Genomic DNA, 23,046 nt, shown 5'->3' with positions numbered 1-23,046 from the left:
AATTATTTTGTATGTATGTATAGCGTGTGACAAGTTAATTATCGCAAGAAATCTGATGTTTCATGTAAAGTTTCGTGTTAAAAATTGTTAGCAAGATGTGAAAATTAATTTAGCTACGGTTCGTTCGTTGCTGGCAGCACTCATTCTTCGCCAAAACGGCCACCAGCCAAGAAGAAGCGAGATAATAATTAAAAATTCCGAAAAAATTGGCGATGAAAACTAGCAAACGCCCAAAGCAAAATGCCCATCTGCAAAAGCTTCACAGCACGCGTGCTAACGTGTGCTAATTGTTTGCACTAACAACAATTCACTTTTTGCGTCCCCATCGTTACTGGTCTGCCGTTAGTGAAATGTTTGCATGATCGCACTCACGATCGCACAAGAGCCAAGATTTAGCGCGCGTGCGAGTCCGAAAGAGTCAAAAATAGTCGGAAAGTTTGCAATCGTGCACGTGAGTTACAATTATCCTTTCGGGATGTCTCTGCCAAGATGGTTAGGATGGCTCTCGTGCAAATTGATTTCTTTACATGCACTGTACGAAACCCCAGACACAGTCGAAAGCGAACAAAAGTGGTGAACAAAAAAAACGCAAACTATTTTGTGCGGGATAATATCTCGTGAGTGGAATTGGTTTGAGGTATAATTTTCATGCAATGGCAGCAAAATTACTCTTATTTGTACCTGCCAACAACGAAATAAAAACCACTGTCTATAGTAAGGGCACGATCATGCTTCAAGCACAACATGCTGCACATACGTTGCATAATGTTGTTGCACTGTGTGGCAACAATTTGAAGAAGATGTCGTCGTTTTGTTTTCTACCTTTTTTGTAGGGTTTCCCACAACGCTACCCCAAATCGGAACGATAGGGTTTCAACCTTGGAAGAAAGTGGTCAGCCGAAAAGCCAAAACGATCGCCGCCATGCAAATGCATCATAATAATCAGAAACAATTTTCCAATTCCATACTTCACCCAGGCAGCACGGAAATCATTCTCCTACCGCTTCTTTGCTTCGGGAGAAAGATGCCCCAGCAGCAGTGCTGTTCGTCGTGATATTCCTCCAGCAAAGAAGATTGGATAAAAATAGCTCCATTTCGGGATCTTTTCCAAGGCGCGGTTTCAATTTTATTGCTCACATCCGTTCCACGGTTTGATGTCTGGTGGGCCGTGCTGGGAGAAAGTTTGAATGTAAGGAACTCGTCACTTTGAGGTCTTTGAGGAGAAGCGTTCAAATCATACGAACGTTTCTGGGGCTGCTCGGTTCTAAAAATAGTCAAAGCGGACGAATATGGTCAACGATGTTTATGGTACGCGGTTTTGTGCATAAAATTTAATCGTAGCTAATGAGATTGATCAGACGAAACATGTCTTGTGTGATTAACCGCAAAAATGATTACCCCACGGGGGGAGGAGGTACATTGTTTATGGTAGCGAACGTTAAGAATTTAACACATATTTGTTTGTAGATATTACAGTCCCGTGCACTTAAAGTCGAATAATTAAAATTTTTAATTATTGATGCATTTTTTATTCATTACTCTATTTTTTTGCTCTTTTATCCAGAAAGCTCTAAAAGAAATATTGGAAATCCTGTATTACCTGCTCTTGTTTAGTTATTTTAACTTTTGAACCCTTATTACTATTTTCAGTTCGGAGCATTGGTCTGTTGAAAGAGTCCTCTAACGGTCGACCATCTTTCCCTACTAAATAATTAAGCTTAATGTAAATTATTAATTTTTTTTCTCGGTTAGAACAGCCTGGCCGTATCAAGATTTATTTTACCACGTAGCCGGATAGTCAGTCCTTGCTACGGGGAGCCGGTCCGGATGGGATTTGAACCCGGTCCTGCCGTGTGGACGGGCGCTGTTTATCACATATACCACCGGGCATAATTTAATCAGTATCAAAATTTTCATTTAAAAAATTTTTTATTGCATCCTCTGCTCTTCATTTCTGCATTAACTATGGAAATATCCTCAATTTTTCGGGGAAACCACCGGATTTTGGATGCGGTACGTAAAATAGTTATTATTACTATTTTTTTTTTGAAAACATTTACAATCAGTAGAAGACGAAACCAACGTTTAAAAAGGTATGTTGTGTGGTGTGTTTGTTAAGTGAAGAAAGGTAGCTTGTTTACCTGGGCCAACGGTGTTTGGCATAAAGACAACAAGTGTTCACGGTTTATTGGATAAACTTATTATACACTGTGTGGAATGTATTATGTGCGACGTACAGCAAAAAAACACCCAACGTAGTTTTGCATTGTTAAAAAAGTAGCAGAAAAACACAACTTGTTTTTCAAAAGAATGTGACACGGCGGGGAGGAGGGTTTTTTTTTGCATAAAGCTGACCTTAATTGATTTGTCCACATGTTGGCGACGATCATTAAACTATTTTCGGGACAACAGCTGTTCGTGAAACGGAACGGGGTGTGAATATTGTTTGTTACAGTCAGTCAATCAGTCAAGTTTGCTTTTAGTTACTTACATAATTTCCCATAATTTCGACGTACAATAAATCCAAATGCAATAGCAGGTTATTCCATAGGAAGTAACCTGGTATATTGATGCTGCAGGTTAAAGGTTCTTCGTGCAACAACAGTAAAGAAATAAACAAACAAAATTGCTAAGAGTTACAAAACATCATCGTTAAGTGCACGGGAAAGCAATAATCTTGGTGAGTGTTTAGCTTATTCCTTCCAAACAACAAGTCCCCCTGCATTTCGTTTGCTAATTGCACGGATGCTATGGAAATAATGGTTTCATTCCCCCTGTTGTGGAAAGCCTACGCTGGAAATAGCAGTAACACGTGAGGCAGGAAAAATGTTTAATCCTTCCTTCAAAACTACTAAGTAAACACACTTATCGTTTAACGTTTCGTGTTTCAATCAAAGTTTGACAAGAGATGATCTGGTTGAGCTGCGAGTGATGGGTGTTATCGAAAGTAACCCGGCAGTCTGTGGCAAACAGGTGACTCGCGCATCAATCGCCAGCAGGAACCCGGAATAGGATAGACGATTGGCCTACCAGTCAAGATGGTCAAGCACGTGCGGCAGCATCAGTTGCAAGAGGTCATAAATCATCAGCTCAATTTGCTCATTAGTATTACTACTTTGCGAGACAAACAATCGTATTAACGATGGCTTTGAGTGGATGCTGCGATCATCGTGAAGGTTTCTGCCTTTGCAGTTCCGGAGAATATTGCCGTGACGATCACCTATCCAAATGGATCCATCAAGCATAAACTAATGATGTTCATCTTCCAAAACGTCTAATAGCCATAGAATATGACTTATATTTCAAAGGAAACATTTGTGAAACGAGTTGTTATATTTCCGGCAACCGAAACAAAATTGTGTCCAATCGTACGATCAATGCAAGATCGGTGTGCAGTAATAAATTGCATCCATTATTGTCGGTATGGGAGTAAAGCAGGAATTTAGCAAATCACCACCACCACCACCAGTTGATGGCAAGAATGAAATACGCACACAGAACGCTCATGTAGCACAATTAGCCTGGCTTGAGGTTAACGAGCGTGGCTTATGCACCTTGTGGCCTGTATCGGATCGGTTTGAGTGTTGTGACCCATTGTGCGGCAGTGGATCAGCGATGGAAGCGGAATGGGCTTTTTGTGGGGAGAAAAACCCCTTTCTCCAGCAATATGTTAATGCTTATCAACATACATACAACATTAGTCATGATTCGTACTTGTTTCCAATAGGAATTTAAATTAAATATTAGTTCAATAATATATTTTACCTGCAGTAGCACTACTTTAGCTGCAAGTTTTCTCTCGAAAGAGATACTACTATACATGAGAGCACCTTTCCATCAGCACAAGCGAGAGCCCTGTATTGCGTGCGTGGGCCCAATAGAACAGTGCAGATCAACCTGTGGAATCCCTTGGCGGAGTTTCTCCCAACAAAACGGCACCGTACAGTGCTTTGCAGTAGTTTAATTATAACAGAAAATTAAATTATATTGCAGTATTGAATTCTTTTTTGTTTTTATTCTTCTGTCTGGTTGAATAACCTTCATTTTTGTGTGTTTAAATGTAAATGTTTAACCACCATTTCAATAGAAATAAAAAATAACCTCACCGATGCACCAAAACATATGCGACGCACTGTGCGAGAGCGAACGTGTTTCTCGCAAGAATTATACGCATTCCATTTTTGCTCTTCTCTCCCGGTGGATTCCATTTTCCAAGAAACCAGCCGCCAGCCGCACGTTGGCGAGGTCTGTATTGGAAGTTTGAATTGTAAGCTCATCCGACGTGGACGCGACGGCTAGTGCGCTCCGCGGTTTACGCGAAAACAAAACCCCACAACTCCAGAGCCGCACTGTCAGACAGAGGGCAGAAGATGCAGTAGAAGCGGACACTGTGTAAGAGTATTGTTTTTTTTTGTTACCCCCATCCCAACGCATACCAGTTCGTTTTTCGTTGTGTCGGAGAAAAGAACGTACGGTTCGCAAAACGCAGGTTCGGCGTGAATGGTCGTTTAAATCTCCCGTGCACCCGTGATGTGAACGATCGTCTGCCGCGTGTGAGTTTATGGTGACGGGATTGAAGAAGCGAAAAGGCTGCGATATTTACACGCAGAATCCCTCCATTCCCGTCCCCGCTGTGTCTTCGTTAGGGGTGGAATGTTTTAACGGAGTAACGATCGGAGGGAAACTTTTCTGCTTCAGGTTGAAAAGTCATCCCCAGGTGCCCGTGCCTCGTTGATCGGGTCGCACACCAACACTAGCACGATCACTGGTGGGGTGGAAGTTCGTCTGTGGAAAACAACGAAAGAGGAGCAAAACGAGTGAATAGCATAAAAAAACAAACGCCCAACAAAGCAAAAGAAAAAGCTCCCCCACAGTGTGATCATTCTGACGGAACGGGCTAGTTGTTTGTGTGTGCGTTTGCGGCTGTGTTAGTAAAGGTGTGTAATACGATTGAGCTGTCAGTGGTAAAGAGAACAGACCTCAAGCAAAGCGAAGAAAACGCACAATCTTAGCATTCGACTGGAAGAATCTTCGAAAGGAAAAGAAAGGAACGGAAGTGTTTTGTCGCTTGACTTACCCCTCCGGGCGTGTTGGATGTTTCTTCGCCAGCTCCGTTTCGCGTCTCGTTCGCTGGTGCAGGTGTATGCACACGATCATCACAGCACCAACACACTTGCACACTTACGCAGTACTTCCCTCGTAGCCGAACGCGGCAGGAATTTAAAGTACGTTCGCGTTCGCTAAGATAGCCCATTCGAAGCGAAGATCAGCCACTCAAACCAGAACCGGAAGCCCGGTGTGCATTTAAAAAACCGGAACCTAAACGAAACGAAACAAAAAAAAAGCATTTCTTCTAGTGATTGTGCATCCTACATAAAACAGTGTGTTTTCTTAGCAGAACTACGCTCAAAGCTGCTCCAACCGCAGGTTGCCTGCTTACATTTGCGTTTTTCTCTACCACCCCCGTCACCAAACAGCACCACCCCCTCTCACACACACGTTTGTGAGCACAAAGTTTTGTTTACACAGTGCACCCTTCCTAGCGCAACTGAAACTGGGAAAAGCGCCACATTTCGATAACCATTTTGAATTTTCTTCGCGCACCTGTCGAAGAACCAATTTCAAGATTGGTACACACTTTAACGCACAGAAAACCTACAACACGGAACGCGTCCCGCTTTCTCGTTCTTTTCGTTGGAAGAAGTTTCTAAAAAAAAGGGCCACACTGTCGGAGGGCAGATAGGCGACACAGTTAAACAAAAACAACCTGCATCACCGGCTCTCGTGTGACAGTTCTAGAAGTGTCAAGTGAAGGAAAAGCATAAAGGTTTGCTGTGTTGTTTTGTTTCCCACACGGTCAGCAAACGGTGTGTATTCAAAAAGAAAGAAAAAAACATAGCAACATAAGAATTTTACCATTTGTCGACTAGTGGATCGTATATATTTGTTTATGGTGTTTTCTTGCTGTGTGCTGAGTGTGATTTCTGCAAACGATCGTATGATCTTGTGCTGTGTTGCTACCGAACAGCAAGTGAATTATGTGCATCGGTTGCTTTGCTGAAAGAAGTTGTACACCGCTGTAATAATTGGTAAAAAAAACATACCACTTCAATCCCAAAGCAGCAGCAGCAGCATTAATAGCAGCAACTCAGCAGAATTTACAAAAGGTAAGAATTCACTGGGTAAAAAGCGAGAAGCATAGCACTTGGTTGTGGAGAAAACAGGGGACCATGGCATTAAAAAACAGGTACATAACATAATTGACTATCGGTAGGGAAGCGAACATTTTGGGGAAACAAAACGAAAAGGATGAAAACAGAAACCAAAGATAAACCACAAACACACCGTTCCGGTTGGGTTAATTTGTGAGTCACTATATGTAGGGATGCATCAATCTACATATTTCCAGGGAAAAGGCATGCCGGTCTACTGCTTTTGAAGAAGGAAGAGGTACTTTCTGATGTGAAGTTTCCGTATGTGCTCATTTCTTAACATTCTGAAAACATATTCAAATTAATAACATTCACCTCACATCTCTGGTTGGACTCTTGCAATTCAATGACTCATAATAGAATATTTCACAAGTGTCCCTCCAATTTTTTATTTTCCTATTTTTTTGCTGCTGAGCTATCCACAATTAAATTCGTTTCCTCTCCTACCTAGAGAAATTTCAATAATGGCATAGTGTGTCGTCTAACCTTATTTGTCCATTACCATTACTATCATAACACACCTTTTTAGTTGTTGTTTCACATCATCCAAACTAGTGTTGGCTGAATTTGATTCAGATTCATGAATCTGAATGAATCTTTGAACTGAACGAATGACTCTAAATCTGTGTTATGAAGATTCACGAATCCTCATTTAATTGAGCCCCACGAATCACCCCCCCCCCCCATTATAAGCCTTGGAATAAGTCTATTATACATTTCCCCACAGCCCCAAACATTTCAATGAAGAGTTATTGGATTCATTTGAATGTTTGAAAATTGATTAATATTGTGGGAGTCGGCTAATGATTTGAATGACTCTTCATTGAATATTCATATGAATGACTCTTTTTAAAAGATTCAATAAGCACAATACTAATCCAGACCATTTACGCTATAATAAATAAGCTAAGAATTCCAACTGAGCCGGCAAATAAATCGATAAGAACAAGCTCTTACTATGTCATTGATTATGAGAATTTCTAAACGGCAATACATCGATTGATATATTCATAAATGAACATTCCTCTTTTGTCTTACCGAGTGCGCTATTGTGGTGCGTCGATTTACCATCTGGTCTAATTAATCAATTGACCTCGCCCGAGGTCGATTCAACTAAATCCAATCCAATCTAGGGCTCCCGGGCTCTTTCTTCGCTGCTCCATAGCTCCATCGCTTCAATTATGAAAAGGTATTGGATGCCCGAGGTTAGTTCAGATGCGATTGCAAAACCATTCCCGCCAGTTTCTCGTTACGATAAGGGGTAGTTAGAGGGTGTGGTTTTTTTTTCTTTGCAAAAAAAACACAAAAAAAGAGCGCAATAAAATCATATATCCACCAACAAAAACACACAAACACACAGGGGTGGTAAACATTCGCGAAATAGTAACCCCCGCGCGTGCCCGATAGGTAAAGCCACGTGCCCTGACAAGACAAAACAAAACACTTGCCCAAACCCAAGCGTGTATGTGTGTATTGGTTCACGGATAGGGGATATGGATAGGAACGGTTCGCACAAAAATCGCATGCCGAATCGCGAACCACTTTCATCACATTCGCAAACCGCCCAACATTTTGTACCCCATCCTGACCGAAACCCACCCCGCCGGGTGAGTGGTTTCGTGGCAGATAAATTACACCGCTTCCCCCGCTTCGATATTTCCATTTCGGTGTTGCCAAATACAACCCCCCCCCCTCCACTCCCTCTCCCCTGGTCGGCCGTAATGCACAGCTTGCGCCACCACCACCCAACCCTGCGTGCGCTAGGGCCGCTCAAGCTGGTTGCCCAAGCAAGAGAGCTTTGGTGTTTCGCGCACCGATGTTGCGGAAAAGAAAATCTTCGCACAACACCCATTTATTGTTTTCCATTTGCAACCCTCTGGTGCGGGAAACGATCGTTGCCGTAATTTACGTTTAATAGCTTTATTATTAATACAGCATTAGACACCTAGTGTACCAGGGGTGTGTGGGCGTCTTAAGGCGAAGGTCCCACCACAAGATGGGGCAAGAGATGGAGCAAAATTTCGGTGCGTGTCCGATGAGCAACACGTAAAAGTTCAATGGCTTCCGATGCTGGTGGCGTTTATTCCGAAGTAGAAACTTTAAGTAAAAGATGAATTTTTTGTATTTCAATTTGTATGATCGTATGTAGCATCATGATTTAAATGTTAAATGTTAACATTGTATGCAGCAAAGTTCCACTTATTTCGTTTGTGGCAGGTGAAGTGTTGTTCTTTTCAACGTAAGGAAATCCGTGTTCAAGTGGTCATCCTTTTCAAGGGGAAAATATGACGCTTACAATTGAAATCACTGCACAGCTGAAAGCCTGAAATAAAACATCCGGGAAAATGTTGCACCAAAAAGGCAAGAAAACGGTCAAACGGTGAAAAACAGTACACGTGAGTAGGGAAAAATGGAAAGGAATAAGCGTGCAAGTGCATCAATCGAATTGAAGCCGTTTTTGAGTGGTTCCAGGCGAAAGGAACGCTTGCGCTTGGGGGAAAACAACGCAAACCCTTTCAAGAGTGGTTTCAGCCAGCCACATGTCCGCTTGTGGTGTGTGGAGCCGTATCATCACTCGAACCTTCGATTGACCCTACGACCCTCCCAAACGCCATTGTAGATTAATGGATCTCCCACTTGAAGTGTTTTACCGTGCCGGCCGGTCAACAGCTTTACATGCTTTTTCTGCTCCCAGGTTCAAGATACCTTACGGTTATAACAATACCTGTGTATACTTCCTTTCACTTTTCGCATCTCACAGGAAGCGAAAGATGAACCGTAACCGTGCAGGAGGGAGGTTTTTCAACCCAATACTCAACGGGAAGCCATTTAAATGTTGAATTTTTCTCTACAAACTAATGTTTTAATATTCGATAGGACATTATGTGGTAGAAGAGGCAATGGGGGAGTATTTTGTTGTTGTTGTTACTCCCCTAACACGGTACGAACACACGAAAAGTGAAATAAATTTTCCTCACATCAATCTGACTGTATTTCATCGAATAATATGGTCACAAAATGAATGACCATTTTCGTGTCATTACCATTGTCCACCAGACCAACGCGTTGCCATTTCACTTTTCCCATCAATCTCTTTTCCTCCCTTCTCGCCCCCTCCCACCCCCCAAGCGTCCTTTTATCCGGTTCGGTTGAGATCAATTCATCCATCCCATTTTTCACCGGGTATTCCTCTAAATTCCACTGACCTATATGCACGGTTTTTCTTTCTTCAAAGAAACACAAATGGGTTTGTCACACTAAATTATGTTGATTCAAAGCCATTTTCCCCTTGTCGCTGTGTCGCTAAGCCCTTGCAACCCTGCGAACGGCTCCGTAGCTTTTTACATTTTTGACCAGCATATTGTGTGTGCCTTGTGGGGGGTGGATATGACCAACCCTGTCACTCCGATGCAAACCGATACTGTTCCACGGTCCGTGGAAAACTTCTGGCTGGATCTGGAAGTGATTGCAAAAGCGAAACAAATTAGCCAAAAATGGCACTCGGTCGCTGTGTTTCTATTGACCGTAAAACCATTTCCCTATCGTCTATAGGAGAGAGGCAGGGAGAGCTTTTTACGGAGCTTTTTCCTTTTTGGGTAGGTTAGATATTTCACTTCCCTAAAAACAGTAAATTGAAGCTACAATAAGCTGTTTTAATCGGTGACAAAAATATTGTCTTTTCATTAAATCTCATTCTGAATGGGGGGGCGAAATAAAACAAAACTATTCCGCCTCGGGCAAAGCTTTTTTTTTATTTCGGGATGGGAAAATCTAATTAAAAACGAAATTATTACTTACATTCCGTTTGCTCATTTAATGGTTGAGGGTGATAAAAATAGGTTTCAAATAGCAACTAAAAACAAACTCCAATTACAGCTTTCCATTGGAAGACCCTTTGTACCTTTCATTTCGTCACCAAACCGTGAAGCATGACAGATTCCTACCGAAAGGACCAACAACATTTCTCGGAATGGAACGGAAATTCAAAACTACAATTTTGCTTTTTTTGCAAACTCTCGTTTTTTCCTCGGTCAAGGAAGCCAATCAACTTCCAAGCTATGGAGCTATGCAGCCCCCGGTGACCTGACCGACGGGGTGTCCAGCTTAGAATATCTTCACTCTACCATCCGTTAGGTTGGGTTAAGATCCCGTCAGCATGACTTACAGGAGAAAAGTATAATTTAATGTAAAACATTAGTTTATGCTTCACACGCCGTTTGCCGGGATGTCTTCGTTGCGAAGAACCTTAGCTCAATTTTATTTTTTGCATGACCAAAAAACTTCAAACGAATCTAAGAAGAAAGCACTTCACGAGGTTTTTTTTTGTTGGTGTGTTGTTAGTTGCCAGTCACCAGTTAGAAAGATTCTGCCAACCATCGTGTACCGTGGTTATACCTTTGGAATGTCTGTTCCTTTTTACTGGCCAACCTTTCTGTAGCTATCGTAACATTGTTATTTTGTTTTCTAAACTTTTCACCAGAAGGAAAGCTTTCAAAAAAAAAAAAGCTTACGCTCGGGTAACATATTTGTTATTCAAGAATGTTATATTTTTAACCGTAACAAACCGGTATCAAGAATCCAACCGGCACCGGTTAAAAGTGGTCAAAGTAATGTGCAATCTTGTACGAACCAATATTGGGTCCTCCGTGTTGTGTGTTCTCGAGTTCTGCATTTTATCTTTGTTTGGGATTTGGGTGCAACAATGGAGGAGAAGGATATTCACCGGTAAGAAACACGAAACATATGACGTGAATGGTTTCCACAAACATAGAAAACGCAAGTGGAAAACAGAACAGATCTTAACAGGAACGGTTACAAAGATGCTGCTTCTAGTGGTAAGACATCGAAACAGAACATAATCGTATCAAAAGACGTAAGGAGCATAAAAAGACACCGAGACTATGCTGTGCATCATATCTTCTTTATGGAATTCGATTAAAAAGGCTTCACTTTACTTCACAACCGAGGATATTATCCACAAAACGGTTTGTTCCAGGTCAGTGGTCGGTACTAAGTGCTAAGAACTAATGGAGGAAGTCTTTTTGATCCAGAAGTATATGTTTTACAAAATAAAATACAAAATACAATTAAGTAATAGTTGAACAAAAATAAAAACAAATAAATCAAAGCTTAAAAATCGTCCTTGCATAATAAGAAATCATTTTTTGACGACCACTGGCCTGAGACAGGAAAAGTATGGCTTACACGTTCGGAACGTTCAATTTCTATCAAACAACTTACAGCCATCTAAACTCCGTGTAGATGTTGCAGGATTATTATGAGCAAAGATTTAATCCATATCCAAGCAAAAGAAACAAGACAAAGAAAACGAATACTTTCGCTCTTTATCCTACAAATCACCGAACAGTGTGATGGTTGTTATTTGATTAAAGTCACATTCAACGTTCAGGGGCCGGAGAGAAAAAAAAAACATGAAATAAAGCCAAACATTAATTACATCCCATTCTGTTGTTTGGCGACGAATTAAGGTGTTGTCGTTTGGCGTTGGTTTTTTGTTGTTGTTGTACCTTTTCGTACTATTTTTGTCTCGCAAGCTCGGGGTCTTGATAGATGCTTCCGGTGCGAGGATTATGCGAGTGATGAATTTAAAATTAAATTACGTTACCTTAAGCGAAACACGGAAAAATGTGCGCCGGTGCAAAGGGAAAGGTTATTTAGGTTTGTGGACGTTAAATAAATTAAGGGTAAGAACCTTTCCCAAGGGTCGAAATGTTGGTGTGAAATGTTTTTCGAAGATAAAATGGGTTGATTTTTTCGAAAGATTGACCTTTAACCCGCACAAATTGTCACAAATTTGTTTTATTTATTCCTGATCGATTTCAAAATTAGTAATTCTTTTTTTTTTTTTTTTGCTCGGTTAGAACGGCCTGGCCGTATCAAGACTTATTTTACCACGTAGCAGTAATTCTTATTTTAAATAAATAATTCTAATTTTTAAAATAGAGCCATAAATACAATAAACGTAACGCTCCATAATATTTAAAATAACCAGCAAAATCCAATTCAACTCTCAGATCGAGAGATGTCTTCACAATATTCACAATTAATTAAATGTTATCAAAAATAGACAGTAAAATAGTATCTAACGATAGCTTTATCAAGCTTTCCCAACCTTTTCCACACCAGAAATAATCTAAAAATATGTAAAATTGCATATTATTTGCAAGAAAATAGATTTCATTGTGCAAATAATGTCCGCATTCATTCATAAATCTTCGTTTCATTGATGCTTTTCCACTATGCACACAAACGTAAAATTTGGTAAGCACCACCGCTCAAAACCACTCATAAGTGTGAGGAATATCTATTCAGAATTATAATTGTTTACTCACCGTGCTGTGCGATTTCATAAACACACAACACAATAAATGCTTATCGTGCCATTAGCGTGCAATTTTCCATTGGCCGATAGACATCCATGGATGGTTTTGTGCTTTGGTGTGCAATCTGAACAAAAGAAAAACAATACAACAGCGGAAAACAAACGTTTGAAAAACGAAAAATGACTTTCCCAAAAACGCATACGGTTATTGACGGAGGAGGGAAGATTTTCTCTCCATCCGTGCTCTGGGCACATCTGTGAACTTCGCCGGCAAAGTAACATCGAAATTCACCGTTGCCTATCATTATCGAATTGTAAATTGCAACGCATGTTGGGGTGTATTTCGCTTTGCAATTTGAGAATAATTAGCGAATGGAAAGAACTTGCCAAGCAGCTGGCTCACACACCTACCACATTTGGAGGTGTGAGTTTGCGGTGCAATAAATAGCGGAGTTTTACACTTCCTTACGCACGTTATCAATATGAAGCTATGCTAGGCGAAGCTGAAAGAGATATAAATAAGGTATAATAAATTAATACAATGCAGAAGTGTAAATGTGCGGTAAGTTTGAAACGCGCGAAAGTTAATGCTTATTGTGGAACAGGTTTTTATTTATTTTATACCTGACGGGGCAGTTTTCATCTATTAGATAAGCTTATTTTATTGCTTTTACTAACTATTTTCTAGTTAAAAATTATAAATAAGTAAGGTAATAAATAATCTAACGCGTTGGTTTGATATCCTTGATTGACGTCGATTCTAAGGAAATGGATTTTTCAAGTTCGTTATCTCAGAATATATTCATAAGCAACTCCACAAAAAAGGTTTATAATGTTATAACTCTTCCTAATGTTAATTATAAACTTTCTTACTGATGTGAGACTTCGGTCCTGTACAATAATGTTGACCACTTCAGAAACTTTTTGGAAGGAACAGTGGCGAATGAAGATACCAAATCTAGAATAACCTCTATTGAATGCAATTGATAGTAATTTTGCCACCATTTGTCGATTACAAGAAGCAATACAAGTTGAAAACCCTTATGTATCGTGATCACAAAATATTTACTAAGATATGAACCATTCAAATTGCTCGTATCGCACTAACATATTGATTAGTTTGATCGATCAAACAAATAAATCCACTAACTAGGTTATCTAGCGATACTAAGTAACATTCCTTATCATGGGTAAGACAAATATTTTTGCGATCGTACAGCAATTTGCTAACATACTAATTGTAAGACATCATTTGCATGGCGTTTGCATGAAGCATTTAGCACAATTGCGCAATCTAATCTTCAAGATAACGACGTCACTAGTGCCTAGGCATCGTGATAGAACGATGTTGTTATCGCTTTACCTGGCAAATGTCAACAGCAAACGCGTGTTGTACAGGATTTTCGGTAAACATCGTCCAATTGGTGTAGTAATAACAATGCACTCCTCTACCAGTTGCAGTGGGTAGAGCTAGCTGCTGGTTGGAGGTGTGTCCTAGAACAATGTTAAGTGATATCGCAAATGCTGATAAATTACCTCGTGTTGCTGTGTCTTCCTAACGATATCCAAGCAATAAGCAATAAGATAATCGTACTACATAACAAAGCTCACCGGAATGCCTCGAGTGTTGGAGAATGTACTAGAAAAGTTCACACCGAACCTTGACAGTCGATGCCGTGCGCCGATCGTAGGAAACTGCCACTTCCGAGATTATATCCGAACGAGCGTGTACGGTAGTGACCCAGCTGTGATCATTGACCGTGATCGTTGTTAAAGCGGCGTCTAAAATACTTCCAGCTCACGGTCAGCAACCAGTTGACATCGGATGCAACTTCCGAATTCCAGATGCAGCAGCTTGTCTGATGCTTCTCTGAGCACATCTTCGGAACGGAACGTTTCCCAAGTTCCCAAGAACTTTGGTGAGGACTTAGACGTCTGGTTAACCTAGAGCATCTCCAATGTTGAAGTAGGCAGGTGGAAGATTCGAGAATAATACCAAGCAGTTGGTATGGTGCAAGTGACCTGCATGTTGATGTTCTTTTATTTAAATATTTATTGATTATTTATTTAAATCTAAGATACATATTACGCTAGATTTATTGAGTATTTGACATTACTGTCTGCTATTCAGGTTTCGCCAGAACCCAGCATCTTTTGCCGGAGACTTAAAAACATCGATTGCCATCGATCGCATACAATGTTTTCCTTCGCTCTTTCAAGACGCCAATGATCTGTTGTTTTTACGAAGCTTATATCAAAATGGCATGTTGTACAAACTTGTGTAGTTTTGGAGTTTTGTGTTGGAAAACTATCAACAGGGTGAGCTAGATCCTTATTACGTTTCAAGTTCTTATCGATGTGCTGCTGATAAGCTTGACGCCAGGTTGTTCCAATGGTTGTTTTATAAACATATCCCCTTATCAAAGTGTGCAATTGCGTTGCAGCCAGTTAGGACGGTGGCTAACTGCAGGAACTAACACTCCATCCGTTGGTTGTTGGACGATCGATTCGGGTTTTTCTAACAGTTCCCTTGAAACCGATATACCACCGTTACTTTAATTAGCTTTCCGTATAGTTTTGTTTTTCATGCCTTATATACTTAATGTTTATTTTGTGTTTTCTCTCTTTACAGGTAAGCTCCCGGTTATGACCGCTGTTTCGAAGAGGATGAGCAGTTCGACGTTTTCGAGAGATGGACTTTTGCAATTCTCGGCGTAATAATTGATACAGTATGTTGTGTATTGTTTTTGTACTGTGCTGCACCTTTTTTTTGGGTGGAGGGAAGGTTGAGGGATGCTTGTTTACCGTTTATTGGTGGTAAGCAAAATTCTATGATTAATCAGCTGCTTGTTATTGGAGGTGCGCCTATGAGAATTTGCGCTGTGGGTTGTCTATTAGCGATGGTTGTTTTGCGGTGCAGAATTATGGTGGTCTTCATTGATAAGCTGATTCGGTAATTCGTATTCAAGCGGTACAGATAATGTGTGTGTGTGTGCATTGGGGAAAAATGGGATGAGAGATACGAACTCAAAGTTCATCAAAATGGATTATCCGGAGTTTTTGTACAAATAATTAATTAGCAAGCTAATTCGTTAATTAGGTGTCATGAGGTTTTTTCTTCTGCTTTTAAATAGAATATCAATATTGAAGTAAATTATACGCATTAGATGGTAAAAAGGTTAAATAATGTAAATTGTCAGATTTTTAATAAACAGCCATACAGAAGATTTTCAAACATAAGGCTGTTATTAAGTTGTTATCTTCATGACATTTGTAAAAAAAATACTAAACTCTCGAAATGGCATTGCAGCCATAAAACGTATTGCGTATTATGTTCAAGAATTTCCTGGCTTTATACAAGCCAAACAAAAAACAAGTATTTTGGAAACGCATACTACCATCCACGATGACGACTTGAAATTCCAATCCTTAAACTACTTCAAGACCATCGTAACTACTTTAGAAGTACCACTTAAACGTCCAGAACTTTTGGGCCACTCAACTGTTACATTACAGCCACTCGTACACCAAAGCAATCTCAACCGGCAGTTATAGTATTTTACGCCTTGCTCAAATAATCCAAACCCCGCAAAGAGCCGAGAACACTTCACGATGGTTCTGCTATGCCGCCACCACATGCCCGGTGCGAAGGAGTTTCCATTAATTTATCTAACGCTTTCGCTGGCACACCGTCTGGCCATGCTTGTGGTGTAGTGCCGGTCGATAGATTTTTATTTGGGTTCGATGTGATGAAGTTACAGTGGTTTTTTTGTTGTTGTTGTTGCCCCTTTTGCTCTTATACTTTTATTTCGACCGGAAAGTCTTAAGCAAAGACCCGGCATAGGTAGAATCCCCGTGGGGAGGGAAAGTCCAAGAATGGAGAAAAGCCTACACGGCATTAGTTCAATGATCGATGGGTGGGTTTTGTTCTCTACATGATGGTGGTGGGCAAGTATTTTTGTTGTTTTGGATGATGCTGAGAAGGAAGAAAGAGAGAAAAAAAACATACACCAAAATCCATCAGCGCACCAAATCCACTGTCTCCTCTGTGTGTAGCAAAGCAGCAGTATGGCTAGACTTCGAATGCGGCAGGAATTTGTTGCTTTCTTCGCTTGTTATGCTACTAGATCTTCGATCATTACAATGAGCCAGGAGGACGACCAGAAGGTCCGAACGCGGAACCTGTTTCAATCAAAGCCCTCGCCAAGCTTAGCCGCAAAAAGATCCGCCTGTGATGTGATACGCCATCTCAGCCGGTGGCTCCGCGCCAACGGGCGAACCGGTTTGTTGCTTTTACCTTTAGTCCGCTAGAGCTGGAGAATGAGCAGAGGAATGCCCAAGACAAAACAATAAAGATTGGTAAAGTAATGTGTCGCATGAAGGCCACGCTTTAGCTAAAAAGAACAGATAGCCACGATACACGTCACAAGTACGTTCAAATCTTAGTGGCGCCGTTGTGTGTTTTGGAAGGCATTAGAAAACTTTCCCGCCCGTACACGCACACGTACAAGATGCAATAAAAATAACCTTCCACCGGCCGGGAAACTGATGCAGTCGCGGCCAACCCGAGGGCATATGTTTGGAAAACAAAAATAAATCCTCCAATAGTGTGAGAGAGTGTGTTAAGATTGATTTCGGAACCGGGTCTTTAAATCTCTTGTAAATCGTCTGTAATGGGATTTTGTTTTGGCTTTCATTCTTCCACATCTCTTATGTACTGTTTTCAAGAATTTAAGTTTCCCATGGACTTGAAGACACATTTAAATTATTCTGACCTTAATTCAGCGCAAATTATGCTAAATTAATAATTTTAGTGCATAGATACCATCTTCTAACCTTCATCGGGCTACTGTAGTGCAACGATGAGAGAGGCTATTTGGAAATTGAAATTGTAGACTCTTGCTAGTAGCTAAGCCATGAATGAGAACACCAGCAAGATTGCTGCTAAAATCGGTGTTCCGGCAGCTTCACTGATTTGATATCGTAAATTATCCACTTCAAGAACCGGAGAAGATCCGTTATTCTCCAACAAATCTCACCATAGTGGGTTCTAAAGCATAGGAAAATTGACCCCAACCATCTAGCTGCGCCATAAAACGCTACAATGAATATCCGATGGAATCGTGCTAAGCACGCTGGAAATGGTGTTATCTGAACGGAATGGGAATTATCACTATTTGTCATAAGTGCGCTTTGAGTAGAAATACTGTTTAGGTTAATCTACAGCTTATGATTATGACTATAGAAACTTTCTTGTACGTAGCGCGTCACGCAGCATCGAAAGCACTAGCCCATGAAGAGAGAAAACTTGTCTCGAGAATTTTCCAAGCAGATCGCAAAGGTCCAAGTGGACATATAAAGCAGCAGATCAATTAAATTTCTATTGATTAATTGCTGCCCTGTCACAAAACAAAGGTAATTTCGACGAAAGAGAACGATTGGAACTATGCTGCACTAGGTTACGGTACGATACCGTCCGGTTTGGATGTACAATAGAGAAACCTTCCATCTGGCATATCGGACATTATGGCACCGTGGATCACTGCTGCGTAACGATGTTACACGCGATTAACCTTTCCTCAAATCCACCAACCGGACGAACCGCGGGTGCAGTCAATGTGACGAACCCTGACGTAAGATTGTGGCGGGTTTTTTGATCGTACACACTGCCCAAGAAGTGATCGGCCAAGGGTTGAAATAAAGTGTCACGTGAAGCATAAACTGCTGCCACAAAGGACAAGGGATGAACGAACGATAATAGTAGTCAATTCATGTCAAATAGAGTAGATCTCAGCTAGATGTGGAATCGTTCAACTGGAATGACGTCTGTTCGTGTAAAATGGGGAGAGACTTCAGTACGAATGTCAGTCTTTGCGTTTCATTTGTTTCGTGGCAATGCACTGTAATGCTAAAATTAAAGGCGGCGATTGCTAGTTTGGAAACCTTACTTAAGGATACTAAATTTAAAATGTAATTAATGATATTTATGTTCGGCTAATGTCGTTTTGAGACTAGTATAAATATATTAGACTTATGTTTTTCCATTTATATTGCTTCAATGGAATATTTAGTAGGTGTGATTAACTTGGAAAGTTCAATAAAATGGCTAGTAGAGACGCTTATTGCTGCGTAAGTATACGAATGTACGATGCATTGCTATTTTATGTGTCATCAAATGAAAGAGGGTGTGTGTCCAAATGTTTACACTAGCATACCACAGATTCCACTGTCTTACGTCAACCGATGATCACAAAAAAACAAACAGCGGATGATGTTATCATCATGAGACTGGTGCGGATCTGTTCGTAAAATTGATTAATTGATCCTTTTTTCATCTTTATTACTGTACTGCTTTCAAGCAAATGAAGCAGAATTACGTTCACAATCATGCGTAGCTAATAAATTATTCATACAATTAGTGCCGACAGATAGCAAGCTTTCCCGCGCTTTATCTAACCTTAATCTTAAGCGCATCTTACCGGAACGGTACAGGTCAGTAAGGGTGGATTAGTGCGAAAAAATGAAGCGCCAAAAATCACTCCTAATACCGACGGATTTCGTACTAAACCTTGAACTTTAGTCACTCTATACTGTAATGTGTTGGAGAAGACTTTCAAATGATCGTTTTTTTTTTGTTTTTGGTTTCTTACGAAATTCCTTCCCAAGAACAGGTTTTTGTTGTATAAATTAATTTTTGGACACACAACAATCACCCCCCTCGAAAAAAAGAACCTAATGCACACACACACACAAACAGTGAATGAAAAAAAAGAAACATGACAGCACGAAGGTTGAAAACTGGTTTATTTTGGAAATGGAGCGTCTCTCAAGGACGGTCACGACAAATATGGATTTGCAGATTTTTGGAGGTTTATGTTTAGGAGTTTTAGTTTTGGACACTTAAAACACACATTTCTGCTTAACGAACTTGGCAAACGTCTGGCAAAGTCAGTAGGCAGCATTCACATCACTATACGAGTTCAATAAGTAATTATGTATCCCAACTATCGGGACTTACCGGTCCGAAGCGTGTTCGGTGGGCACAATCTCTAGCTCACGTCCAAGCAGATCACGAGCAGATATACATGGATCTGCCAATGCTACGAAGAACTATAGGGAGTTTGAAAGTAAAAACCTGCCACAACATGACAACACCTTCGATTCTTTCATGGAGTTCCCATTCTGAAGGTACCATTCACTAAACGCGTCCGACACGGCAAACGTCTAGGTTCGCCCCTCGGGGTGGTAATGTCGTCGCCTAGACCACATAGCACACCAAACCTCCAGTAGCGATCATTCTGTATGGGTTATTCACTCGCCTGTCTGGTGAACATACCGTACTCCTTTAATCGATCGATCCGACTGTGTTGCCGGCAATAGAGCAACGGCATTATGGCAGCATAATGGAGCATAGCAAAAAAAATCACAGCAAGAATAAAAATGGCAGTTGCCGCAGTTGTTAAACCCCGTGAGAAAATATTTCAACTATTTGCAGGTCGTAGATTGATTTTTTTTGTTCTCTTTCTCATGTGGACTAGGATAGGATCCGTTTAGTGGAGGGTTTGTTCGAACTATCCCTCTCGAAAGGTCACTTCATATTGTTCCAAATCTTGGGAGAAGGTGGAGTGGCGCTGCTGTACTTGCAGAGTACCAGATGTCTGATCGTTGTAGATCATGCGGTGTGATCTACTGCTGTATGTTAGATATCTGCCTGGAATGCGTGGTTGTATGAGCTAAATGCTGAGCCGGTCGACACCTACACATTGACTAGGAGGAAGAATTCACCTAGACAAAGATCTTGGACATGAGTGTGTGCATATGCACAGAATGTTGAGTCACCTACGGCGCCCGCTCATGGATTGTGTGTTCGTTGGAAGTTACGGACGTGTTTAAAAGGCATCACTAAAAATCAATCGCTACTGTCAGATTCCAACAAACTGCTGTCCCTTTGTAGCTGCCAACATTTGCGAACCACTTCCACATCTTGATAGTCGCAACAAGAGCAACAATTCGATGCATGCTGTCGGGCTGCCTATCATACAAACTGGTTGCTTAATGCCTTGCATGTCGAACGCATTTAGCAACCCGATGAGTTACTTCCCGAAGCGACTCCAGAAATGGATATGCACTAGACTCGAGTGAAGACAATGATCCCATTGGCATGCGTGACGGTTGGAGGTTAGGGCCTTCGCATCCTTTTATGCAGATTGAAACCTGCAGCTACAAGTTAGTACATCAAGCACCTCTGTCTGAGCCGCCAAACGTCCTGCGATCGTTGACGTTCGAAGCAAGATTTAAAGATGGCTAATGAATACTGGGAAAATAAAGATGCTTGTGAAGTAAAGATGCTGCGATTCGGGGCAATTTGTGAAGATGTACAGACATGAACTTAACAGGGCTTCCGAAGCCACCGGCGTCTAACAATTAACACATCCCAACTCGAAACGCAAGCAGTTGAAACTTTCGGTTTTCGATTCACATTCGATCATTTGGACGGTACTTCCTACAAACTGGAACACTCTCCAGTTTGGGTGAAAAAAAAACAGAAACAAGAGCCATTCGCAAGGGGCAACATTACAATTGGTGATAATGGATCCGTAACATGTGCTGCAAAACATCTCGCCCAAAAGGAAGACAACATTTTCGTATCGCGCATGTCATTAAGTGTGCTGAATGGTAATTACACTTCCTACAGGCAATTATCGAACATTTGCGTTCCCTCTGTCTACCCGCCGGTTTGGTTTGGTGGTTCGTTAAACGCCTTAGACACTTCACGCCATGTTTTACAAACACCCAATGAGCGATCTTGTTTTCGACTCCCACTGAAACGTTTACCGGCGCCAACGCGCTGCCATTTCGTATGTACATACGTACAACATGAGCAACCTCATTTTGGTATATGTGGTCGAAAAGCGGCATCAATTGCTCGTGGGACGGTATGCATAGGTGATCTTGCAAATCGTTCTAGCAAATAATGATTTGAGTTGGAGCCTATTTATCGAACATATGGTTCTGAACAATTTACCGTATTTAAAATTAATTCAACACGCACACACTTGTTTGCGGTACACTTCAATGTCAATCAAACATTTTTTTTTCGTCATAGAGATCCTTTAGTTTTATGATCACTTCAGTGATAGAACATTTATCATCCCCCGCAAAATGATCAATCAAATGCGGCCGAAAAGATGTCCGGTAAGCCGCCTCTTAAAAATACTAACCTCCTTGACAGCTGAACGTGCGAACTTCGTCAGCTGTCAGAAATATTGCTTGCGCGTATATTTTTTTCGATAAACGCTTAACGTTCTTCATTCGCACCCATACATCGGTCTGCGGCGCAATTTGTTTTGACGAACTCGGATGAACCTTCTCCGCCAAAAACCTGTCCGCTTTTCGGCCAAAGTCAGCCACATCAGATAACATTCCTTTTTAACTGTCGATGGTAGTAAAACGTTATAAAAAAGCCACCAACAAACCAAATATCACCGATCTTGACGTCATGTGACCGATTGAGGACGAAAGAACGAAGACGACCCGTCCGTAGACAACGGTGGGGAATACATTAATCCCGCTTATGTCTCCATCCCATGGTTCGCTACGTTCCTACCGTCCATCCGGTCATAATGCTTTTTTTGCCTAAATGAGGGTATTATTTTTTCGTGTAAAATATTGCCAAACAAGTCAAGATCGCAACGGGGATGATAAAAAGTAATGACACTTCCTCCCACCCGGGATTTATGGCTAATGTATTCGGTTTGTTGCCTTTGCCGGGGTGTTTGGGAAGCACCATATTGAAATTCACACAAAAACTGGTTTCATTTAATCAGTTTGCTTAGAATATCATTAAAACTATGCTTATCAACCGATCGTGACTTTTACGATCCATTGCAATAATCACGAGAATAAGGAGTTCCTGTGTAGCACTATAGATGACCTTGTACCGAAAGCTTTATACGAAGAATCCTTGACCCATGTCCAATGCACTTCACGTTGGCTGAATGCTGGACATCTATCGAACGGGAAGTTAATTATGCAAATTCTAAAATGACTTTCCAGACTGTTACAAACTCTCCAACACTCGCGCTGCTAGGATCTCGTACAGCGATTTTTAAATATTCATTAGGAAGTTTCATTCAATGGACAAGGACGATATAATGGTTCGTAAATGTCCGTCCGATTGCACGTGTAGGAATCTTGACAGATGCAGCAGGAATTTTGATCGGAGAACAAACGTCCGGCGGCTACGTCCGCATGATTGGGCCACGGGCCACTAGAGCGCCTCGTCAAGGATGTGTTCGTTGCGCAACGTTTGGCACCATTCGTTCCTAAGGTTGTAGCTGCAAACTGGTCCGATGAAGCTAACCTTACTCAAGGTTCATCGATACGTTTCGCAACTGGCCATTCTGGTGGGTACGTGAGTGCGAGCGCCATCGAACACCACAATGAATCTGGCGCACACATCGAGCACGTACAATGACTGACAGCCGTGTG

The 23,046-nt window shown here is 41.1% G+C and overlaps 1 protein-coding gene across 2 annotated transcripts in view; it reads left to right on the top strand.

The window, feature by feature from the left end:
• The first annotated feature begins 4,270 nt into the window (after positions 1–4,270).
• LOC125774676 (uncharacterized) overlaps positions 4,271–23,046 on the top strand; it is a 58,945-nt gene continuing 40,169 nt past the window's right edge. For both annotated transcript variants that reach the window (XM_049444832.1, XM_049444831.1), the window contains exon 1: positions 4,271–6,167. The gene's annotated coding sequence lies outside the window, so the exon portion shown is untranslated. The remainder of the gene's footprint in view (positions 6,168–23,046) is intronic.

The sequence above is a fragment of the Anopheles funestus genome, chromosome 2RL (assembly GCF_943734845.2).
Source record: "Anopheles funestus chromosome 2RL, idAnoFuneDA-416_04, whole genome shotgun sequence".
Lineage (NCBI taxonomy): Eukaryota > Metazoa > Arthropoda > Insecta > Diptera > Culicidae > Anopheles > Anopheles funestus.
This window is presented reverse-complemented; position numbering and strand designations above follow the sequence as displayed.